This window comes from Felis catus, chromosome C2, assembly GCF_018350175.1.
Source record: "Felis catus isolate Fca126 chromosome C2, F.catus_Fca126_mat1.0, whole genome shotgun sequence".
In the NCBI taxonomy this organism is placed as follows: Eukaryota; Metazoa; Chordata; class Mammalia; order Carnivora; family Felidae; genus Felis; species Felis catus.
In genome coordinates this window covers 151963669-151974121 of record NC_058376.1, presented here as the reverse complement: position 1 = coordinate 151974121, position 10453 = coordinate 151963669, and the positions used below count along the sequence as shown (strand labels likewise).

Here is a 10453-nt window from a genome sequence, read left to right as displayed (position 1 = left end):
CTGCTCACTCCTGCACAGCCTCCCCCAGTGTGCCCTTACCTGTCCTGGGCACACTCCGCCTTCCCCCTTGATCCTTCAGTTCATTCTGCTGGAAGTGGTCAAGGGGGCCTCTCATCTGGCCTGGAACTCCTGCTCCTGCCTGCCTCCACGCCCCACCTCTCAGTCCAGCCTCACCTCCAGGGACCAACCCACAGGGTCCCTGGAGAAGACCAAGTGCAGGAACTGGACCTCAGTGTGGAGCCTGTGTAATTTGGGGTGTGCAGTGGGGATGTGGTGAATGGACTTCTCTTTAGTGTTCCCGAACATGCCGTCATGGCCTAGGGGCTGGTCGGCCCCTGAGTGCAGAGTGCCTCTAGGGGTCACTGTGGCCTCATGCCACACTGCAAGACTCAAGAGTCTGTTGGGACTGTGTCCGACAAAGAACTTACCTCTAGCTCTGTAAGCCACGAAGGGTGCAGTCAGCTTCAGACGTCAGGCTCCAGGCTCTCAGGCCAGATGAAACAGGCCGTCTTGTTCAGTAGGCCTCATGTTTGACTCATCAGAATGTGAGTTTTTCCCCCAACTTTATTTTGAAAAATGTCCTTACAAGTTGAGGAGAGAGTAAAGAATGCTCTCTCCCTTGATATTTTGTCCCATTTGCTTTCTCTTTTTCTTGAACCATTTAAAAGTAGTTCCCCGGGGGGAGTACCTGGGTGGCTCAGTCAGTTAAGTGTCCCAACTTCGGCTTAGGTGATGATCTCGCAGTTGGTGAGTTCGAGCCCCGGGTCAGGCTCTGTGCTGACAGCTTGGAGCCTGGAGCCTGCTTCGGATTCTGTGTCTCCCCCTTTCTCTGCCCCCTCCCCTGCTTGCTCTCTGTCTCTTGCTCTCTCAAAAAAAAAAAAAAAAAAAAAAAAAAATTAAAAAAATAAAAGTAATTGGTTAAAAAAAGTTGTAGACATGACACTTTATTCTTTAATACTTTGCACGGTATTACCTAAGAATAAAGACTTTCCCCCATATTTTCAGAATACTGTTATCATATCTGTAAGAATGATCAAGAATTCAGTATCATCTAATGAACAGTGTCTTAACATTCGCCTAGGTTTTCCCCAAAAGTCTTACACTTTTGTTTTGAATATCCATGTCTCAGTCAAGATTTGATTATTGTATTTTGTTGTCATGTGTAGTCTTTGTTAATCTAGAACATTCTTCCCAGTGAGCTTCAAAGAGAGAGCTTCGAGAGAGAGTGCTCCAGTGAGTCGTGACCCTTGAGCCCCAAACTTCCAACAGATGTCCACCAGCTGGTCCAGCTCAGGGCAACTGCACTCGGACATGTCCCGGCAGCTCACGTGGCCCCAGTTCATTAACCGCCAGGAGCTGGACCATGTTGTCAGGTGCTTCTTCACAAATCTTAAACTGGAGCACCGTGCAGCCTTGCTGTACACGTGCTTTGCCCGCTGGTGGAGTTTGAAGATGAGCACGTCTTGAGTGTTCGGGCTCAGAATTTGGGTTCAAAGCTCCTGCAGGCTAATTCCCAGATACCTGTAGACCTCTTCAGGGCTATAGGGTTCAAGGTGAAGAACATCTTCTGTGATCCTCAGCATTTCTTCCAGACTCACCCTTAGTTTGGCCTATACCTCCTCTAGCTGCAGTATTTTATCCCATTTCAAGCCTTTGTACTTAGCCAGGAGCTTGGCCCAAAACTCCCAATATGTAGAATGGTGTACTTGATGGCTGCTTCACAAGCTACTCTGAAGATTAAGTTCTTTTAAAAGACTGTGAATGGGACAGGGGTTGGGGTGGGGAGAGAGAGAGAGAAGGAGAATCTTAAGCAGGCTCCACACTTAGCATGGATCCCACAACCCTGGGATCATGACCTGAGCTGGAATCAAGAGTCAAATGCTTAACCGACTGAGCCACCCAGGCGCCCCTGGAGTCTATATTTTTTAAAGAAGCAACAGTGGTAATTCTGATGATTCTCCCAAGATTTGGAACCAGACCATGCCCCATTTTGCTGTCACTCTCCCCCAACAAACACGTTCCCTAGATAGGAATCCTCTGAAAGGTGGTCTACGAGCTCATGAGTATCAAGGGAGAACTTTCTTCTATCGCTTTGGGTCCCCAAGTACCCAATTTCCTTTATTATTGAGCTTCATAACATTAAGCTGAAACTGTCCCTGTAACTCACTGATCAGTGACAGGCCCCAGTGGCCATCCCAGGCTACACAGAGCTGGCTGGCATCTGCTTTCAGCTGATGGTCCTTTAGAGATAGCAAGCCCATAATGCTCAGGCATTTGTGGATTTCAGACCCACCACCATCATGTTACATGGCCTTACGGTGTGGCAGCCACGTCTGGGCAAAGCATCGGATGCGATGGTAGCAGTGCTGAATTCAGTGCTCCCTTGTTAGGGACACTCCACTTCTCTTCCTGTACCGTCGGTCCATATGGAACTCGCTCCAGCCACCTGCTTCAGGTCTTTTTCATGTGGTCTACTGTCACGTCACTTTCCCATCATGCACTCAGTCAAGTTTTGGAACACAAATGTGGGGTTGTGTGCATGCCGTACTGGTAAGATTTCGTTTCAGTGTAGTTTCTACCCATCTTGAGTGAGTTCACATTCCTGATGATGCTGATTTGGCCATCTGACACGTTAGCTCTGCCTCCCAGCTTTGAGATTGCAGATTGGATAAACAAGCCTTCAACGGGCCTGTTAAAAACATTGAAGGAGACAGAGCCAGGGAAGATCCCTTTGGTAAACATTTTATATGGCAACCTTCACACACTCCCCCGGTAGGATTCGGATGATAATGATGTGTTCTGATGTTTTCTAAGTTCAGTTCTCTTCTAATTCTTTAAAAGGGAAAGCAACACTAAGTCGCACAATGCTGTCACTCCAGGACAGTAAGAGTGCCCACTGAATCTTCTTGCTGCACACGGCACGGCTGGGCCAGCACTCGGGACACCTGCTGTGTGTAGGGAGGCGAGGCGCACTTGGGTCCTCATCCCACCTTCCCACCTACCGACTGGGCAGCCTTCTGCAACTGCCCTCATTTATCCTTCTAAACCAGGTTCCTGATCCGAGAACAGGTGGAGGATGACTGGCAGGATTGTTTGAGGACTGAATAGGCTAATATGTACCTTGGCAAGCCCTCAATAAATGGTAGCCAGTTACTATGAGTTCTTGTTATCAGTGACCATAGACGATGTTTGTGTCCCCCCCAAAACTCATTCTTGAAATCTTATCCCCAAGTGCAATGGTATTAGGAGGTGGAGCCTTTGGAGGGTGAATAGCTCCGCCCTCACGAATGGGATTAATGACTCCAGAGGGCTCCTTTGCCCCTCTGTCATGTGAGAACACTACAGATGAATGCCAAAGCAGAAAGTGGGCTCTCACCAGACACTGAATCTGCCAGCACCTTGATCTTGGACTTCCTAGCCTCCAGAACTGTGAGAAAAATGCGTTTGTAAACCACCCAGTCTTAAGGATGCTGTTATCGCAGCCGGAACCGACCAAGACCGTAACTGATGAAGGTCATCCTGTCCTGAGAAGGTGAAGGGCAGAGCCTGACCTTAATATGGCGTCAAGCTCTGGACCAGGTGGAAGCAGTTCTGTCTCTCCCCAATCCTGAGACTGTGTAATGTGTTGCTAGCAGCTCTTTGATTATGTCACTGCTTTGCAGTCTCCAAAGTGCTTTCACATCGGAACTTACTCAGGGCACCATTCGAATAGCTACTCTTCATCCCATTTCACAAATGGGGAAACAGGCTCCAGGAGCGTATGACTTACGAAGGTTTTCTGGCTCTCGATCTGATAGTGTGCCCTCCACCCCACAAGGCTGTTGGAATTCTTTTAATTTGCTTTGTAAGTCAGTCATTCATGCATTTACTCATCTTAGCCCTGTGAGGCCCTGCTAACTTCCTAGAAGCAGACAAATGATGCAGTCGGCTCCTTTCTGGGGCCTCCAGAGGGTTCTGCAAATAGCACATGCTCGAAAGATGTTTTGCAGTTAGCAAAACTGCAAAGTTGAGACAATCCTGCTTGAGTCCCATGTGCTCGTTGTCTCTGTGGGGGGACCCAGGAAAGGTAGGGACTAGGGTGCGGCTGGTCCCATTGGGGACCAGTTAGACCAGATGAGGACAGTGAGGACTGCTGTGGGGAAGGTGGCTCGGAGGAGGCAGGAAGGTACAGGTACTAGTCTCCTGCCAAGGCCCTGGTTCTGTGCTGGCCCGGCCAGAGCGAGCAGAGCGGAGCAGGGGCCTGTGTCTCTGATAACATAACACCCCGGGTGCCGAGCACTGCTTCCAGGAGGTTGGGTGTCCGGGGCACTCCCCACAGCACCCTTCTTCAGGCTCTGCAGGGCCTGGTGTCTGGTCTGAGGCAGCCCTCCCTGCTGCAAAGATGGGAGAAAGGGGGTGGCAGTCAGAGTATGAGCAGGGGCTTTTGTGTGTTTGGGCCTGGGGAAGCAGAGCTAAAATTAGGTCTTCCAGCTGTGTGCAGGTGTGGAATCCCGCCCTTTCCCCTCCCCCGAACCAGGATCTTGGAATTATTTCCATTTCCTCCCTCCCTCCCCGCCCAGTCCTGGTTCCTCCGCAGGCATGAGTTGAACTGTCCCGCCTCTCTGGTCATGGGCCTTTCCACCCAAATGACCTCTAAGGCTATGAGCGGAGCGAGGGGAAGGGGCAGGCAGTGGCTTTGACTTTGCTGAGCTTCCCCACCTCCTCCGAGGCCAGGGCACAGCTGGGGCCCAAGGCCACCAGGCAGAACAAATGTTTTCCTTTCCTACCACCACCTACACCGGGCCCCTGACTTCTCCCCCCGGCCTCCCGCTTCATGTGCTTTGTGCTCCCCGTCTCTCTGCCCCTCTCTGCCCATCGCTTCAGAAGGAGCCTTTAATCCCTTGCCGTCCACTGCCGTCCATCCAGGCGGCGGGCTCCAGGGCAGTGTGCCGGAGGCAATGTACATGAGGCATGGCGCTCCTCCGGGTGACTGTCCCTCTCACTCCCCCTTCACCGTGGCCCTGGGTCCCTGCCTCACAGGGCTCCAGGCTAAGGCTTAGACCCTTCTGCGCTCTGGTCTAGGGTCAGAGCCTAACTCTGGCTCCTATGTGTGCTTGCAGTAGGGTTTTAGGTGAGCGGCATCTCCTCCCTAGATGGTCTCCGGGGTCCCTCCCTGTTTGGTGTCTGAACTGTCCAGGGTGGAGTACTCCTTCAAGAAAGGCAGCCGGCAGCGGCAGCTTGTGGGAGGCATGCTGACGGAGGCTGGAGGCTGGAGGCTGCGGCGGATAAGTGCACTGAGGGGCCTCTGAGGAGGTGTGAATGAGGGAGGCAGAGCAGGCCGGTGAGGACAGCCCTGTCCCAGCCCTATCTCCCGTCCCCGACACCCTCTCCACACCCCGGCCCTGATAAGCAGGTGTGAGCCACGGCAGCCTTGTGACAGGCCCTTCAGCAGGGAGGGGACGGCGGGGTCCACTCCACTTCTGAATTCAGACGTCAGCATCTCATTCCCCCCCACCCCCCACCATTTCCCTGCCGGACCGGACAGGCCCAACTCCTGAGCGTCCTCCTGACGCTCAGCCCCCTTTGGGCTTTGTGACTCTGTCCCTGCCCGTGAGGCCTCAGCCTCCTCAGGGTGGTAGGGGACAGACCTCCCTCTATCTTGTGGCTAAGTGCCGAGGAGGATGGCCACCCCCAGCCAAGCCCGCTCCTGCAGTGACCGTGGTGCTGAGGCCTGGCAACCCCCGTTTACCACGGGGCACGCCTCAAGGCTACTCCTCCCGTGTCTTCTCGTCCCGTCGCCTCCAGTCCCTGTGGCCATCAGCTTTCAGTCGTGCTCCCTCCACCTTGGCTTTGGGGTCACTGCTCCGTCTGGCCCCAGCCAATGTTCAGAAGGCCAAGGCCAGAAACCCCTAATTTCTGCATTGGTGGGCATCGGGGCTGGGGGAGCAGGGAAGGCTAGGGGAAGAGGCGCAGGGCTTGGGGCTCTGGGAAAGGGGACAGAAAGGCAAATAGGACTGAGGAGGGGCCACAGAAAGTCCAGGGCACTCCCTGGACCCCCGAGGAGGGTCTTTGTGCACGCCCCAAACCCAAGGCGCTAAACTGCCTTCTACTTTCTCAAAGGCTCTCTTCTGAGTTCACACCTGAAGGTTATTTTGATTCTCAGGTTGTAACCATTCTGTGCCAGGCAGCCCGTGTGTGTGTGTGTGTGTGTGTGAGTGTGTAAAGGGTGCTTGTTCTCTAACACTGGCTGAGAGCACAGACTCTGGAGCCAGGCGGATTGGCCTGGTGTAGGATCCCTGCTCTGCTGTCTTACCAGGTAGGGAGCTTGGGCAAACTGCATAGCACGCCTTGTAGGACTCTAAGTATCGAGTTGATCCACATAAAGCATTTGAACAGTGCCCAGGGCAGAGTAAGCGACATGTAATTGTTGGCCATTGTTATGATTTATGTAAATTTCATTTTAACATAATTTCAAATTTACAGAAGAGTTGCAGGCCATTCCCATATATCATTCGTATATTATTCATATTTTGCCCATTTATTTTATTCTCTCTGTGCATTTGTGTGCATATAATACACTCTACATTCGACACATACACACACACACTTTTTTTTTTTTCTGAATCACCTGAGAGTAAGTTGAAGACACCATGTCTTTTTAGCCTGAAATAACTCAGTGTGTATTGTTTACAAAACCACAATACAGTTATCAAAAACAGAAAATTTAATACTGCTATAATTCTGTTACTAATCCACAGTCCATATTCAAATTTCATCCATTACCTCAATCACATCTCCTTTATGTCTGTTTTTTTTTTTCCTGTTCCAGGGTCACCCACTGCATTTAGTTGTCCTGTTTCTGTAGCCTGCTTTAATCTGGCTAAATTCTTCAGCCTCTCTGTGTTTCGTAAACTTGAAATTTTTGAAGAGTTCATGCCGGTTATTTTGTGGAATGGTGTTGCTCAAATTCTGTTGTGCTCTTTCTCCATTGTTAGTTTTAGGTTATGCATTTTGGCAAGATCACCATGAAGGTGACTCTGTCTTTCTCAGAGTACCACATGGGGAGGCTCCCAGTGTCCAACTGCCCATTTGTTAGAGGTGTTGCCTTTGGTCATTCGGTTTATGTGGTATGCACCAAACTCTCCCTGAGTACAACTGCCGTTTTCTCTTCACAATTAAAAAGTAACCGTGAGAAATACTTTTACCCACTAGTTTCCATCCATTGGTGATTTCAATCTCCATCATTCCTTCCAAATTCACTAATCAGCCCATTCAAACTGGTTCCTGTGTCTTTTGGCTTCTGGCCAGTCTTTGAGCACTCTCTTACCTTTTTTTCTTTTTTAATTTGTGTGAGTGTGTGTGTGTGTGTGTGTGTGAGAGAGAGAGAGAGAGAGAGAGAGAGAGAGAGAGAGAGAGAATCCCAAGCAGTCTCCATGATCAGCCCAGAGCCTGACATGGGGCTCAATCCCACAACCCTGGGATCATGACCCGAGCCAAAATCAAGAGTCAGATGCTCAACCAACTGAGCCACCCAGGCGCCCCAACTTATCTTCTGACACTAGATGCTCCGGGAGCATCTTCTATTTTCTCTGGTCTAACAATGAATCAGCCACTCCACCAAGGAGTCCTGTTTTTTAATGGAGAATAGTATTTACAAACCAAGATTTGGGTGCTGCGTGTGCTCAGTGACACTGGTGTATTATTGCTTCTGGTTAACTGCTTTTATCATCTGTTCACTTGGATGAGCTGGTGGGGGGAGCGCTGAGGAAGCTGCAAATCAGAGATGGAAGGGGGAAAGGAGTGAGACGACCCAGAGAGGGAGAGAGTCCCCTCTCCCTCTCTAACTGTCTGAGTCTTGCCCGCCTTCTTTTTCCTTCTGTCCCTCTTCATCGTGACCTCATCTCCCCTTTCTTGGTCAGAATTCCTCTGGAGATTCCAGCTGTGGGAACCTCTGAAACCATTTCCCCAGCTACGTGTGTGATATCAGAGGCAGACAACTATGTGACCTTTGTGTGTGAACAGCCAAAGGCAAAGATAATTTATGAGAAAGTTTTTGCTTAGAACAGTCCAGTGACAAGGTGATTGGGGAAGACACATTTGGAAGATTTCCACCTGGAAACTTTCCTTTTTCCTGCATGAAAAACACTTAGACCAAAGCCTGTGTTGAGGCTGGGAGGGGGTACTGTTGGAGGTCTGCTCTCTAATAAGCCTCCTCAGGGTTCTGGGGCCAGCAGGGAAGATTAACTGCCCAGTACAGCCCACTTGCTGTGTCCATAGGTTGCAGGTACCCCTAGAATTTAAAGGAAAATGCCTGGAGTCCAGTGAAGGCCACTTGACTGGCTTTCTCCGTGACACAAATGTAGGGTGAGCGGGGTAGCCGTGGTCCCCCACTTAGGAGTTAGTTAACTGTTTTGAGGCTAGATCCGAGTCTTCCCCTCCCTGGGAGCGCTGGTATGCAACGCTGGCCCCTGGAGGAAACGCGTCAATTTACAGAAGAAGTCCAAGCTTCCAGAAGGGAAGAAAATATCCAGCTGCTCCTTCTTGAGATGAGAAGGGAAGGCGATCTGCTGGGGTAGAAGCGGGGTGCCCGCCGTAAAGACCTGGGGCCACAGCCTTCGGAAATGAAATTATCCCGAGGACAGTGGGAGTCTGGGGTGGTGGCTGAGGTTTACAGCAAGGGTCTGCCTGTGTTTCATGGGGTAGGGTGTTTCATGGGGTGTTTCATGGGGTGTTTCATGACTTCGGCATGGAGTGAAGCTTCTGTCGGGAGTTCTAGAGGCCCCGCCATGCTGAGATTCTGCCTGTGCTCTCAACTAGGGACTGGGGTTATTTATCCACAGGACCATCGCCTAGAGGGGAGTTAAAGTAGGGGCCCCCACCCGGCTCCCCTTGACTTTGAGGAATGGTGCTATCTTCTGGTATCCTGGGCTGGACCCAGTGAGGTGCCCGAGTGTCCTTGATAGTGATGTGGCCCCAAATTCTATTGTGTTTTTTAAACAAGTCAAGCTGAAGGCAAAGTTCCCTCAAGGGGGGGATATGTCATGTAAATCCTTGATTGGTTAATAGAAAAAGTTGAAAGCAGCCTGAGGCCACCTTTGCGCTCTGTGCTCTGGGGCAGTTCAGGCAGGGGGCTGGCGGGGCGGGAGGCAGTTCATACAGGTGCCTTCACAGTCCCCGGGGAAGCCAACGTTTTCCCGTCACTGGCGATGTGTGACTGCCTCAAGCAGGTGCCGGGAACATGCTGTCTTTTTGAGCTCATGCTGCTTATGGTGGATATAGGACAGAATTAGGGAAGATGGGGCCTAGAACTGATTCCTAAATAGAATAAGCCCCCGATGAATTACCCATGCTACTTGCCAAGTGCTCCCTGGGGCAGACGGAGGAGGCCTGAGAGCCAGCTCAGGAGGGGACCTGAGGAGGCTCCGTGGCACCTTCCCCAAGGAAGCCTCCTCACCCACTCTTGGGTGCTCTGTCTCACCATGTTGCATCCTCAACAGCTCCCGGATCTCTCACTCTCCACAGTGCTCATCGCGGTTCAAGCTACCATGGTCTCTCCTGGCAGAGGCCCCCCTGACCTATTTTCGCCATTCGCTCTTGCCTCCCACAAAATTTTCCCTCAGGGCAGGAGGCGGAGTCTTATTAAAGTGAGCCTTACGGAAGTTCAACCCATTTAGCAGTCAGGCCCTTCCCCAAATAATACAAAGCACAGACGGAAAACCTCACGGACAGCTCCACAGTGCCCCAGGGGCACGTCTGACTCCTTTCCTGGGAGGGACTCCCTCTCACGCTCTGGGTCCAGCCACAGGGGCCATCTTCCCTTCTGGAAGGGGCCACATTCCTTCTACATCCAGACCTTCACATTCGCTCCTCCCTCTGCCTGCAAGTACCCATCTCGGGAAAACAAAAATGCCATGCCTTCACTAGGGGTCTTCCCCGACTCCACCGCCCGGACATAATTAGTACTCTCCCCCCCTGCCTCCCAGCAACACCCAGTTTTGTCACTATTGAACGGCCCTCGTTTGTGGCTTTTGAGGTTAACATCTGTCTTCCCAGCTCGATTGTGAGTTACATGAGGACAGAGGCCTTGTCTGTTTCTGCTTGTTATTAGGACTCCAGAATCTGTAAGATGCTCAGTGCGTGTTTGCTAAAGGAGGACTGGACAGATGTCACAGCTTCCCCAGCTGGTCCTGTGTGTCGGCCGACATCATTCAGTGGGAGTGAGTGAGGAAGGGGAGACCGCCTTTGGCTCTGAGGCCTACTGACACTCACTCCTGGCGTCCGCCCTGCTGGCTGGGCCTTGGCCACTGCTCAGCTTTTGTTTATCTTGCAAACATGGTGGTCTCCACCGGAGAAAGCGGGGACGGCTCGGTCATACCCCCGTAGGGTTGGCACAGGGCTTCATGGTGAGGCTTTCCTTGGGGCTGGGTGGTCTTCAGCTGGGGCCTGGGAGCCAAGAAATTGGCTCGGGGGGCCA

At 51.6% G+C, this 10453-nt stretch overlaps 1 long non-coding RNA gene across 1 annotated transcript; it reads left to right on the top strand.

The window, feature by feature from the left end:
- Window positions 1–803: 803 nt before the first annotated feature.
- LOC109491595 lies at window positions 804–7183 on the top strand. Its single transcript, XR_002145072.2, has 2 exons — window positions 804–2550; window positions 2842–7183. It is a non-coding gene; the product is annotated as an uncharacterized LOC109491595 (long non-coding RNA).
- Window positions 7184–10453: the final 3270 nt, after the last annotated feature.